The sequence below is a fragment of the Oratosquilla oratoria genome, chromosome 11 (genome assembly GCF_046742065.1).
Source record: "Oratosquilla oratoria isolate Oo_2021 chromosome 11, ASM4674206v1, whole genome shotgun sequence".
NCBI lineage: Eukaryota > Metazoa > Arthropoda > Malacostraca > Stomatopoda > Squillidae > Oratosquilla > Oratosquilla oratoria.
This window is the reverse complement of record NC_134787.1, coordinates 8,546,958-8,561,193: the sequence shown is the minus strand read 5'-3', so window position 1 is coordinate 8,561,193 and position 14,236 is coordinate 8,546,958. Positions and strand designations below refer to the sequence as shown.

Genomic DNA, 14,236 nt, shown 5'->3' with positions numbered 1-14,236 from the left:
ACACACACACACACACACACACACACACACACACACACACACACACACACACACACACACGCGCGCGCGCGCGCGCACTCTACAATGTATGTGTGCAGTGTGTATATTTTCAATAGCATGATTATATTCTATATACTTGTAACACTGATTCATCATTGTATAAGCATAAAAGTTATTTAAAAAAAAACTGTTCTGCCTATTACACCAGTCAGGCTTTAATACTTAATCTGCCTCTCGACCTTCCAAGATGTGGACTTTTGACTCGAAGGACTTTGACGAAAGAGGATGGGAAGGAAGCCTTTCCTCATCGGAAGGTGTGACAAGAACGTAATGCAACAGATGGGTTTGTTCAGCAGACTCCACTGAGGCTTCGTAAAGCCTCTCGAGCCGTTGTCTCTTCCTCGTTAAAGACGAACGTTCCACAATGAACACACAGTTTCACAACCTTCAAGAAGTCTTCGTTTGGTACTGGCAAAAAGTTGTCTTCGGTGCTGTCAATGGCTTCTTGAACTAACTTCTTGCATTGCACTTTCTAATGTTATATTTGTAACGAAGGCTTAAACACCGAGACGTGCCAGATTTTTGTTGATCGGTTTTATGTTTTTAAGTTTTTGTATAGTTTAAGATTTTTAGATTATCAAGAGACTCGTCATTTGAAGATCCTAAGCACTGTGATGATGATGATGTGGTTGAACTTTCGGTCAGGTGATGGGGGGGAGTACTTCCTTTGTATAGATATTCTGTTTTATGCGATGATGGTGCTCCTCACGTTCAGGTACATAAACTAAATCACCCGACACCGGGATATAGAACAGGGATAGAAACAGTCAGTTGTGCTTGAACAAAAAGTGTTTCATATAAGATACCTTGCAATACACGTCTCGTCCACATACATCGAGGAAGAGTATTTAAGATTGGGTAGAGCATTGAAAGAGCCTAAGAGCGACTGTAGAGGTCACACAGCATTAAATTCCATGGTAATGTAGTTATTCAAATGCAACCATATACTGAATTGGAAAGGGGCCACTCAGTCACGCCAAGGTCATAAACACACGTGGAAGGCCATAGAGACAACGTGCTTGATAAAATGTCGATTGGACGGAGATGTCTTGCGAGAACATCATTTGGGTGATTTCCTTATGATCAGTGGTGGAAGACTGGTGAGCCACTTCAACCCTAGGGCCTCTTAGGCCGCCCACACACGTGCAGTTTAAACTGACAGTTACGACTGTTCAGTTATAACTGTCAGTTGAAACTGCACGTGTGTGGGTATCTCAATGATACTGAGATACCCACACACGTGCAGTTTCAACTGACAGTTATAACTGAACAGTTGTAACTGCCAGTTTAAACTGAACGTGTGTGGCCGGCCTTGTAGGTAGTGTGCTTTGTGTGGTTAATGCCGGAAGACTTTTCAGGTTAAGGTGCAGACTCCTCGAGACAGAATGTGACCTTGATTGATCTAAACCCCATTTTGACCCAAGTCTCCACACTTAGGCTGAACCAATTTGCATGGAGTTGGCCAGAATAATTTATGAAAAATCCTACTCGATGGAAGGAATTTGATATTCAAAACAAGACTGCTGAAATAGTAAATGTGTAATTTTGCATATCTGTAGATTTACTGGCGGGTGCGGATTTATGTTCCTAATTTCCTTTATTTTCTTCTTTTTCCGAACAGTCCGAAGAGAGGAGAAGAAGAAGAAGGCCATGGTCGCTCGACGCAAACGACAGGCGGATCCTTACGCCGAAGAAAGCAGCGACCCCGAAGACGACGACAGCGCTGAAATAGGTGAGAAATTGTTGGACCTTAATCGGCATGAGTAACTTTAAAACAGCTAGACTTAGGGGGTGTTGACACGGTCTAAGTTCGTCGAACGCGGTTCGACAGACACGTGTTTAAAGTGACGTGTGAACGGGGTATTTGGGGTTTAACCAACGTGTTCGACAACCAAATACCCCGTTCACACATCACTTCAAACACGTGTCTGTCGAACCGCGTTGTGTTAAAAAGGAAATTGTCGCGCAGTGTGTGTGGAACACGGCGACAGAAAGAAATTGAAGAACAAGCGTTCAGCATTTAGTTACAATATCAATATTTTCTACTCTCCTTTGATCTTAAGTGTCAGTCGTTATTATTGAAAATACTTGAAATATTTTCAATAAATGCTTGTTGTAGGTCTCGTAAATCTTAATGTTTATGAAGGACTACGGAACGGCAAGACAAAAAGCGAATTGGTGTTTTTGGTCGTGCGTTTTCACTAGGTAGACCCAACATTGACAACCGCGTAGTCACCCAATTACATAAACTTGCTTCAGAAGCGATCGTATGTAGTTCAGTTGGAGCTGTTAATATTTGTTTATACAAACAAACATGTGAATACTGTTATAAGGTCCGTCAATTTATATGGTTTCTTGTTGTACCTGTCCATGTGTTTAGTTCTCTGTTTATGTACGAATTGTTCTTCATCTGAACTTACTGTGGACCGAAGGGTGATTAGTAGATGGTAATCAAAGAATGGGAGGTGAAATATGGGGACTAACAAGGGTGATAAGAACATGTGATCTGGATTCAGATGTATGTATGTTCAAATATCTCTCTCTCTCTCTCTCTCTCTCTCTCTCTCTCTCTCTCTCTCTCTCCCCTTGTGTGTGTGTGTGTGTGTGTGTGTATGTGCATATGTTTAATTAACCCTTGTGACTTGCATGAGACTCCTTGACATCTTATGATTCGGAACTATTACTTGAGCTTTGGACTCTGCCCAGGATCTTTTTCAAAAGTCTGATATTAGATGTAATAGACTGGTGTGTGTGTGTGTGTGTGTGTGTGTGTGTGTGTGTGTGTGTGTGCGCGCGCATGCAAACTGATACAGTAGTTGCAAATAGTCGTGTAGTTCCTCTTGGACTTGAATAGTTGAAGAAAGTTTGCGTGACAACTTGAAAAATGAAACGTCTTAATTCCATTCATAAGAATTACCGGAATAAATTCACGTCGCGTTAGCAGGCATAGGTAAGACAACATTTCTGAAGAATCCAGAAAATAATTTGAACAAAATCGCCTGTAGCTGAAGTCACTCCCTAAGGGTGGCCACACTGCGCGCGGTTTGCTGGGAGGGTGGCGGGGTGCCTAGCGGGTCAGAGGCAAGAACAAACACGTGTTATGTAATGCGAGTGGCTATACCGGACTCGGATAGCGGATAACCTTGGAGGGAACCCGCGACCCGCGACCGGTATGAAGACTCGTAATAACATGTGTTTGTTCCTGCCTCTGACCCGCTAGGCATCCCGCTACCCTCCACCCTCGCAGCAAACCGCATGCAGTGTGGCCACCCTTAAGGAGTGACTTCAGCTACAGGCGATTTTATTCAAATTATTTTCTGGATTCTTCAGAAGTATTGTCTTACCTATGCTCGCTAACGCGACGTGATTTCATTCCGGTAATTCTTATGAATGGAATTAAGACAGTTCATTTTTCAAGTTGTCATGCAACCTTTCTTAACTATTCAAGTCCAGGAGGAACTACACGACTATTTTCAACTACTGCATCGGTTTGCACGCGCACGCGCACACAAACCCTCTACCCTACCAGCAAACCGCGAGCGATGTGGCCGTTCCCTAACGGTGAAAGATAGATCGACTGCCACGGGTCGCTGCGAAGGAAATTCTCAAAGTCAAACCTGGTGATGCATCATCGTGGGAGAATGTGTACATAAAAAAAAGTCATATCACTGTGGCCGATCTAGAGGAATCAGCCAGGGACGTCCATAAATGCGTTTCGTTACAAGAGACATGACTTGCGCTTGGGTTCACCTATAAAAAAAAAAATAATAATAATAATAATACTCCGTGAATTGAATATAGTGTTCTGGAAACGAAACAATATTTTAGTTTGTATGTTTGTTAGTCATATTGTATTTATATAAGGCTCTGATGTAAAGGATATTGTCATCGTCGTCGTATATATGCTTTATCGTGCAGTGTGGGAGATAAACCGTAGTATTAATCCCTCATCACCCCTCCCCCCCCTGTCTCTCTCTCTCTCTCTCTCCCTTCTCCCCTGTCTCTCCCTTCCCCCCCCTCTCTCTCCCTTCTCCCCTCTCTCTCCCCTCTCTCTCCCTTCCCCCCTCTCTCTCTCTCTCTCTCTCTCTCTCTCTCTCTCTCTCTCTCTCTCTCTCTCTCTTTCACTCCATCCCTTCTCCCCTCTCCCTCCCCCCTCTCTTTCTCTTTCTCTTTCTGTCCGTTTGTATTATCTCACGCACGTGCAACCAATGCAGGTATGCACACCTATGCGCGCGCGCACACACACACACACACACACACACACATATATATATATATATATATATATATATACATATATATATGATTTATGTGTGTGTATGTGTGTGTGTGCGCGCGCGCGTGTGTGTGTGGTACTTTATTAAGATATACAGGAAAGTAGCAACGTTCATAGGGTTCTGTCTCTTACTGTCCAGTTACCAATTAGAATTCATGTATGGTTTCAATTTGGGCTATATCGCCTTATTTTCCAATTATCATACCTTTGTTTTAATTCATGCATACTTCCAGCTTGTGATATATCAATCCCTAAGCTATTCCAAGAGTTTGTGCATCTATATTGAAAAATATATCTTTTCATCCTTTAGATACAGTATATAGTCTTTATTTGTAAAATAGTTCTTATGACCCTGCGAATTCCTATTGTCTCTAATCAAGGGATCTTCTGTGTTAGTATATTCCGTCCACTTAGGCGACATGAGCACTTCAATTAGGTCACCTTTTTCTCTTCGATCCCTCAACGTGGGGAGAGGTAATGATTTCGATCTCTCCTGGTATGGCATAATCCAGTCGTGGACGGATTGGTATTTCTATGATTTTTTTGTTTTTTTTTGTTTTTGTTTTTTATTCATTCATGCAGTGGAAAACCTCCTTGATGTTCATGCAGCAATCCATACTTGTCTCCCGCAGCCTTGCTGATATGTCTGTCAGTTGACAGGTTGTCTTTTATCAACGCTTTCAGATCTTTCTCCTCTTTTGCCTCTGTAATGGATTCGCTTTCGAATGAATAGTTCAGTCTTGGTGTCTTTGAGCTATCCTTCATCTCCAATACTTTGGATTTCATTTATTCATTTATATTTTCTTTCGTTATTGAAATTAATTGTTCATTCTTGGCTCCGGGCGAATGTAATACCTACATCTTTATCAACAACTGATAGTCCTTATTCTTCACTTTATTCATGATATCTGCATAATCTGGAAAAATGTCAACATACATTCTATCTTCCGTCATGCCATTAAAAGAGATAATAAACGTGATAGGTGTTAGCACCGAACTCCTTTTGATTCTGATATCTTATCCTTTTCCACGTCTTCGTGTATCTGCCCTTCAGAAAATATCATCCAATCTAGTAATTTACCTTTTAATCTTCCAATCTGCTCAAGTTCGCACGATTAGACAACTTTATGGATGGGGATGACAGGTGGTGATGGATACGGAGCTGCCTAGCGTAGGCCTTATGGTCTCTTGCAGTCTCCTTCATTCTTATGTTCTTATTTGATTGTGAGGTACTTCTTCAAAGGCTTTCGCTAGGTCGAGGTACACACAGTCCATCAAGCTGTCTCACAACACGTCAGAGTAAAAACTTGATAGGTTCAACACTCATAGTCTTCCAGTTGTGAAACCAAACGGATTGTCAGTGAAAATGTTAATTTCTTCAGGATGTATGGTCCAACGATGTTTTGCAATCTTTTCGAATATTTTCATTGTTGTGCTAGTCAGTGGCACCTACCTGTAATTTAGTGGCGTTTCCTTAGTTCTATCTTTATGAATTGGTACATACATATACCAAGGCTTTTTCCCCCTTACTAGGGAGGTAGCCATGTATGTATGTATGTATGTATGAATTGGTACAACATTAGCCCTTTTCCAATCTATGGTATTATTTCCTCGTTCAGTGAACACACAGTTAAGCTATGAATCTTGTCCTTCAGTTTGAGACCCCATCAGGCGCTCAAGCTTTTCCTACATCCATTGATCGTGAAAGACGGAAAATCAATGAACAACTAGTTTCCATGGTAGTTACTCCGAGTTGCAGGAAGGGTCAACAACCCCGGACAAGATTCCTTGCTTAGTTTCGTTTCTAAGAATGGACTGTTGTAAAACAAATGTATTATGTTAGTCTATAGAAAGGTGAGTGGTATGTATTGATAAAAATATTGATAATGTATAAATAATGTTTCATTCATTCATTACATAATTTTAGATGATTTTATTATGTAGTACTGGATAATAATTTTCATGAAATACATAATGGACGGAAGTGGGGTGTAACGGTAGAGAGCCAGGGAATTATATCACTTATGATCATAGAAATAGGGAAAGAAAGAAGAAATACTATTCTGAAAAGTGACATACAAGGAAAACAAGGATTGCAAAACTTGGCAACCGAATACTAAAAGACGTGAACTTGTATTCAGTATATTTCAGATGTGAAAGCACGTTGAAATGTGAAACTCGTTTAAAACCTAGTGCAGGACAGTGCCGAAATCTACCAAGTGATAGTGTAGATAAAGGTGGAGAAAGAGAGTTACGGGTCTCGTTCCGAGTTTATTCCTGACCGGTTTCGCTTGTAGCTTCTTCTGAAGAAGCTACAAGCGAAACCGGTCAGGAATAAACTCGAAACGAGACCCGTGACTCTCTTTTTCCACCTTTTTCGACTTGTCACAATGTCACAGCAATAGTGTAGACATTTAGAATTCGTAGTGACATAGTCCTACGATAATATTGCTCAACATGAATATAATCCTAAGTCGTATCCATAAACACGTTTAACGGTTAAAAGCACTTTCTTGGTCATAATTTTACCCATAAATACTAAGAGCACTATCAAAGATCTTCATAGAAACTTGTATGTCTTAAAACTTCTATTGAAAATTTTAATTTAGCGCATCGACTTGTAGCGAAGATAAATGACCTTTAGTGGACAAGATGTCAACACACATCCAGCTAGATCGTTGATGTAATGTTGATTCCCAAAGTATCATTTTAATCAATTATGAAAACGTTCCACCTGGACCGTGAATGAATATTGTATGCGATTGATTTGGTGATGGTGGATGATGTCCTTCAGACCCAGACAGGAAGAAACAAAGGTCAAAATAACCATAAATAACAAGGGCGATGTTTGAGTGTCACAGTATTATTTCACGAAGGAAGGCCACAGTGTCAAACATTTTCTGGAAATGTTCAGAAGAACAAGAGAGATGGAGAAGGAGCCAGACAAATAATCATTAAGGAGTGAGGGTAGAAAAGACAAATGAAGGAGGGTTTAGGAACTGTTACAAGAATATAAACATCACAGGCAATTTTAGTTAGGTATTCTTGGCTAAAACTTACTTCTAAATCTTTGATTGGACGAGCAGTCTCCATTCATAGTATAGGATTCTTTGAAAGTATGCGAAAAGTATCCATTTAACACACTTTACATTATGTCATCTTCCTTGGCCTTTTCGTCCTAGAAAGAATTCCTTTAATCATCCTTTAATAATTCCTCACCCCCCAATCAATTCCGCTAGGAGATTTTTCGTTGGTTTAACGTCGGTCATTATCTTTGTTTCATTGAACGTCGAATGTGCTGTGGCCGTATGATGTGGGGTCATGCGATTTCGTTGTTATGGCGGAAAATCTGAAATCCTCACGAGTCACAAATCAGTATGTAAATACACTTATCATCCTTTATATAATAGTAACAGTGATTGTTATTGCAGTGATATTATCATTTCCATTTTTATGTGAAGTAAAAAAAGTAGTTGAATTAATGGATAGTTTCCAGGCGAGGTAGAAATGTTTTTTATTTTACTTAAAGGTGACTGATTTTTTTTAGGAATATATATATATATATATATATATATATATTATATATATATATATATATATATATATATAATATATTTTTTTTTTAGGCAGTTATTCTTGATGTCTTTAATTCTAGTGTCATTTCTATTTTCATGGATACGGTCCCTGGTTGCTTTAAAACGGAGTTTGAATGTACGCCGTCAGCTTGCGTACAATCTCTATCTCTCTGTCTGTCTCTCTCTCTCTCTCTCTCTCTCTCTCTCTCTCTCTCTCTCTCTCTCTCTCTCTCTGTCTCTCCCTCTCTCTCTCTGTCTCTCCCTCTCTCTCTCTTTCCCTTTCTCTCTCTCTCTCTCTCTCTCTCTCTCTCTCTCTCTCTCTCTCTCTCTCTCTCTCTCTCTCTCGCGCGCGCGCGCTATCTTTCTCTCTTTCTCTCTCTTCCTCTCCCTTTCTGTCTCTCCCTCTCTCCCTTCTCTCTCTCTCTCTCTCTCTCTCTCTCTCTCTCTCTCTCTCTCTCTCTCTCTCTCTCTCTCTCTCTCTCTCTCTCTCTTTCATATTGTGCTTGATACAGGTTGTAAGATTTGTTTTAATGGCATGAGTATGTATTTCATATACGGCAAAATTCTTATTAATAGAGACTAAGTAGAAAATAGTGCTTCCATACCTTGAATATGTTCTCTTGGTATTTAACAAGGTAGTTTCGATGAAGTATAGAGGGAAAGTTGTAATGTAATAATAATTATTGATGAATGTCATGATGCATGTGATTGTGATTAAGCCCATTGAGTAGTTAAAGATGAGTATTACTAGTAGTGATAGTACGTTTGCAAAGAGGAGAGTGATTATATCCATAGTTTTGAAGGCTAATTTGAATAGTTTCTGCTGTGAAATTTCTCCCCCATGTTATAACTGCTCCTACATTGTATGAATGGACACATGTGATTCGACATGGTCTTAGGTCACGTGCTGGGCTTGTGATTGAGAGCCATTTGGATGGTAAGTCAGACCTCGTATCTAACACACACACACACACACACACACACACACACACACACACACACACACACACACACACACACACACACACGCGCGCGCGCGCACGCACATAAACACACACACGCACATAAACACACACACGCACACATAAACACACACACGCACACATAAACACACACACGCATAAACACACACACACACACACACACACACACACACACACACACACACACACACACACACACACACACACATTCCTCCTGTTAGAGGGGAACCGTAACTGTTTGTGGTGTTAATGAAATTCTTAAGCTCCGGACGGGTCTCGATCTCGGGTCTGTTTCGTCGCGAGCCCTCGACATTAACCACTGTGTATGTGTGTGTGTATGTATTCACCTCGGATCTGCTGCAGTCTCTGTCGAGACAGCCAGACACCACCCTACGGCAGTGAGCTCAGAGCTCATTATTTGCCGATCTCTGGGTAGGTCTGAGACCACTCACAGACCACACACCGGGACAGCAAGGTCACAACTCCTTGACTAACGTCCCGTACCTACTCACTGCTAGGTGAACAGGGGTTACACGTGAAAGGAGACAAACCCAACTTATCTCCGCCCGGCCGGGGAATCGAACCCCGGTTCTCTGGCTTGTGAGGCCAGTGCTTTACCAATCCGCCACCGAGCCGTGTGTGTGTGTGTATGTGTGTGTGTGTGTGTGTGTGTGTGTGTGTGTGTGTTTTACTGCACATACATTCTGTGTTGAATAGTGAAGCACCAACGCTCCCTCAGATGGCTCCTTCAACTGGAACCCCCTTTCCTACTTTTTTTGTCATGTTGTCGTCAGACGATTTTTTTCAGAAGTATGAGACCCCGAGGTGGATGTTGAAATCATATTTGACCATCCTATTACCTCAGAGGGAAATATATTCTGTTTCGGCTTAAGGTTGGATCGAAAATATCATTCGCCTCATGGTTGGACAAAGATGACTAACCAGCCACAAATGAGACCAAATCTGGGGTGTCAAAGATGGCCTAATTTTTTTCACTTCCGACGGAAAGACCATTTTTAATTTTATTCGAGAGAGCTTCAAGATGTTCCAGACTTCGTGGATATTTATCGGACGTCGAAGACGACCATCGGAAGTTCACCAGCAGCGAGGATCCAGACACACCGAGGGACACCAGAAAGGAGCACTTGGCAAGCTCCTGGTGAAAGTTTGCACTTTACTCAGTTGCCTACGCGAGTGCTCTTCATGGCCGAGCCGTAAAGAAGTTCCTCAGCAGTGCCCCGTCGAGAAGATCCCAAGTAAGAGGACCCTTAGGGCCAACAGGAAGCAGGCTCGTGCCTTCAGCTCCCGCGACAGGACCACCAAAGGAGACCTCGGGGTAGGCTCCTTCGGCAGGGTGGTCCTGCTCAAAGACGAGGCCAAGAATTTGAAAATCGCAAAAAAAGGTGGTTATTCTGAAGGAAGTTATCCACTTCCAGATAAGGCACCTGAGTGTGATTAGCCCGTTCAGCTGGGAGAGAGCAGAGAACTGGAATGGGTACCTCGTGGAGCAACGGTTCCACTTCTTTATGGGGGCGACGTGCAGAAGTCGATCAACAATAGCCTAGGAACAGAAGACGCCCTCAGCTACTTCGAACAGCTGATGGCCGGCGTGGATCACCTCCACTCTCTGGGCGTCGCACACAGGGACCTTAAACCTGGTAATCTCCTCTTGACAGAGAGGAAGGTCCTGAAGATCGCCGATCTCGGGTTGGCCGATGTCTTCTTAGTCAACGACGAGGAGGTCCGACTGAAAGGTACTATCGGCACTCCGGCCTACATGGCACCGGAGGTCATCAGCGCGACGTCGACCTACCTTGGCCCACCCGTTGACTACTGGTCCTGTGGTGTCGTCCTGGTCAACCTGCTGACCAGAGGATGGCCCTGGAGCAAGGCGGTCCTGGAGGACGAATCCTACAGAATGTGGGTCGAGAAGGACCCCAAACTGAAGGCTCTGCCAGCTTGGGGCGGACTTAGCAGCTCCTCACGGTTCATCGTTGACCTTCTTCTGGAGCCGGATCCACTTTAGAGGCTCTCTGGCAGGAGAAATCTTCGTCAGGTAAAGAAGGAGCACTGATGTTACCGTCTCGTCAAAGAACGCCAAGACCGCCAAGAACCTCCCGCAAGGAATAATCGAAAACGGGACATCCGATAACCTGCAATGCCGAAAGACGAGGAAAAAGAACTTGAATGTCTGACTGTAAGAGTAAAAATGAAAGAGGGAGGATATAGTTTACTGTAAAATTTTAAGGCTCCTACGACTGAAAAAACTCGGAAGCTAAACCACACATGAATATGAAAAGGGGTTACAAAAACTAAATTGAGAGAAAAAAATCACAAAATAAGTCCTTGTGGAAAGCAACAAGAAAATTACCTCTTTCGGGTAGCCATTAGGTTTCCCTCAGCTGAATAAAATCACTTTGCGGGACAGGGTGGAAATATGAAACAACGTTAGTCTTAAATAGGACAAGCGAGACGTGTTTAAACCCTTCCAAGAGTGAGGGAGGTTAGTTGAAATCTTTTCAGGAATGAGGCGGTTTGGCTTAAACTTTTTTATATGCGTGCGCGCGCGTGTGTGTGTATGCGCCTGTGTACCGTATGTGAGTGCGTGAGTAAAGAACTGCGAGTGTGTGGTGATGTGTATGTAAGAATGAATTATTAAGGGTAGTTTTTATTCACGATAAAGGATTTTTTTTTTTTTTTTTTTTAAGGCTATCGACTCATAAGGTGGTGGTCATTAAGCCTGGTTTGAATTTGTACAGTCTCGACGTTGGGGGTGTAACAGAGTTAAAAGATCTGCCTTGAATAACCAATTTTGGAAATATGCTTCAAAACAGACAAACTGGGAAACTGCTCCAGTTGACTGTGTTGGGGGCGGGGCATGGACGAATTCTTCCAACTGGATACTCAAAAAACATAAGAAATCCTTTCTGGATAAGATACTTGAAATGACTGTACGATCTTCAGAAGAAGGAAGAGTGCACCAAAACTGGAAAAAAGCAAATGTGGTTCCAATTTAAAAGGAAGTAGAGATGAACTATTGAATCATTAAATATTATCGTTGACCAGTACAGTAAGCAAATTGTGTGGAAGAATTGTGGAAGATAGTTTGACAAAATACATCAATAGGCGGGAGTCTTGGTAGATGACCATTTTGGTTCCAGGAAAGGAAAGACTTATGTGACGCATGTAGAATATATTTTTATTAGAGAGTGCTTGATGTATTGTATGAGAGAGATATTTGGGTAGACCGTGTGTATTTGGAGGTCGTAAAAGCTTCCGATAAAATGCTTCACAGAGGAAGAATATAGAAATTGAAGAATGATAGAGGTCTCAAGGGGAGCATCCTGGAAGAGCTGAAGGATCTCCTGGAAGATAGACTCGTAAGAACAACAGTGAAGGAAGAGAGTTGGAGTGAAGAGAACTAGATAGTGGGGTAGGTACCGTAAGGCTCGATTCCAGCCGTTGTAATGTTCTTGATATACGTCAGTGACGTAATCGATGGCTTGACCATAACGCAGACCCACTGACGACGTCAAGATAATGAGAATTGACAGTCAAGAGAATTGTCGGGAATAGAAAACGGAAATCTAATGCAAGAAAGGTAAATTTTTGGAAAGGCAAATGTACGAAGAGACGGTTATGGAGGAAAGGGAAATGAAACAAGGGAAAGAGGAAAAGGTTCTGTGAGTCTTGATTATGATAAATTTGTTGCAAAAAATTTAAAAGAATAACAAGGGAGAGAAATAATTTGTGGACGAACGCAAGTGTCATTTTACAATATCGCTGAAGATATAATGAAATAGTGGAAATATATAATAATGAAAAGATATAATAATGAAGATATAATGAAATTACTGAACATTTTAAGTGCCCCAGATTGTAAAATGCAGTAATGGTGTGCTCTCCACACGAATAGAAATAGATAAGAAGAATAGAATACAAGAAACGGTAATTGATATTTTCTCCAGCTTGGGATGACAAAACGCTTGAATAGATATTAGAATAACTAGGGTTGGCTACACTGGAGGAGAGAAGAGAAAGAGGCTATAACTATTATTAAATCCATGAAATATATGAGAAAAATAGAAAGGCTCTCTATTATTATGGGCAGAAAAAATTCAGGATGTAGACAAATATAGAACTCGGGAATATTTGACAATATGAAGAAATACATTGATACATTAATATGTAGAATACATTGGAAGAAAAAACAAACCAGACGAATAACATAGATGAATATAAAGCAAATTTTGATCAGGAAAGACACAGACAAAACCCTATGAGCATAACTCGCTCTGCATGTGGGTTATGTATATATTATATGTATGTGTTATATATCATCTATGTTATGTTAAATGTATATGTTATGCATATGTAAGAGCGTAAGGTGTTCGCGACGATACAGACCTGAAGAAATATTAGTAAAAGAAGTGTGGAAGGCAGAGGTGGAAGGAGTGAATATGAGGGGGCGTCCTAGGATGAGATGGATGGATGGGGTGAAAGGGGCATTACAAAAGAGAGGAATGTCTGTGGAGGAAGACGGGAGAGGACAGAAGATAGGGGTGAATGGAGAGGGGTTGTGTATAGACGATGCTGTGATGCATGAGGTGGGAGTGGGTGGGTGATGGGGCGTGAGGAAGTATATATGAGAAAAAAATTGACGCAGCCCGAAGGGATTTCTCCCCGTCTTCTCCTTTTCTGCATGGGGGGACGGAGAGGGGGGGGGGTCGCCGAATTTATGAAGCGGCCTTGCTGTGGATGTGCTGTGTCTTGCGACACTGCTTCTGACCCAGGGCAGTGGACAGGATGCAGGGATGACCCGTCGTCCAGGAGGTGCCAAGATAAGAGGGAGGGAGGGAGGAGGGTAGAGGGGAGTGGAATATGTACGTAGGGGATGAAATGGGTGGGAGTGGTTTCTATGCCCTTTTTCTTTTTGGGCTACCCCCCGTGTAGGGGGAAAAAGCCTTTGGTATATGTATGTATGTGTATGTGTCTTATATCTTCTATGTTATGTTATATGTATATGTCATGCATATGTAAGAGCGTAAGGGGTTCGCTACGATACAGACCTGAGATCGAACCGCACTCAGGGCTTGAAATGTTTACTAAAGGGCCCTTTACACTGTCAAACGGTCTGTCAAACCCGGTTTGTCATACAAGTGTTTGAAGTGATGTTTGACCGTGTGAATGGGGTATTTGGTTGTCAAACACGTTTGAGAAACGTGTTTGACGACCAAATACCCCATTCACACGGTCAGACATCACCTCAAACAATTACTTGACAAACCAGGTTTGACAAACCGTTTGACTGTGTAAAGGGCCCTTAACACTGTAAGCTGTTA

General features: G+C 41.9%; 1 long non-coding RNA gene across 1 annotated transcript in view; it reads left to right on the top strand.

Moving 5' to 3' along the window:
• Positions 1–14,236, top strand: part of LOC143029446 (uncharacterized) — a 75,516-nt gene that overhangs the window by 60,315 nt on the left and 965 nt on the right. The window contains exon 2 of the long non-coding RNA XR_012966835.1: positions 1,682–1,792. This is a non-coding gene — a long non-coding RNA (uncharacterized LOC143029446). The remainder of the gene's footprint in view (positions 1–1,681; positions 1,793–14,236) is intronic.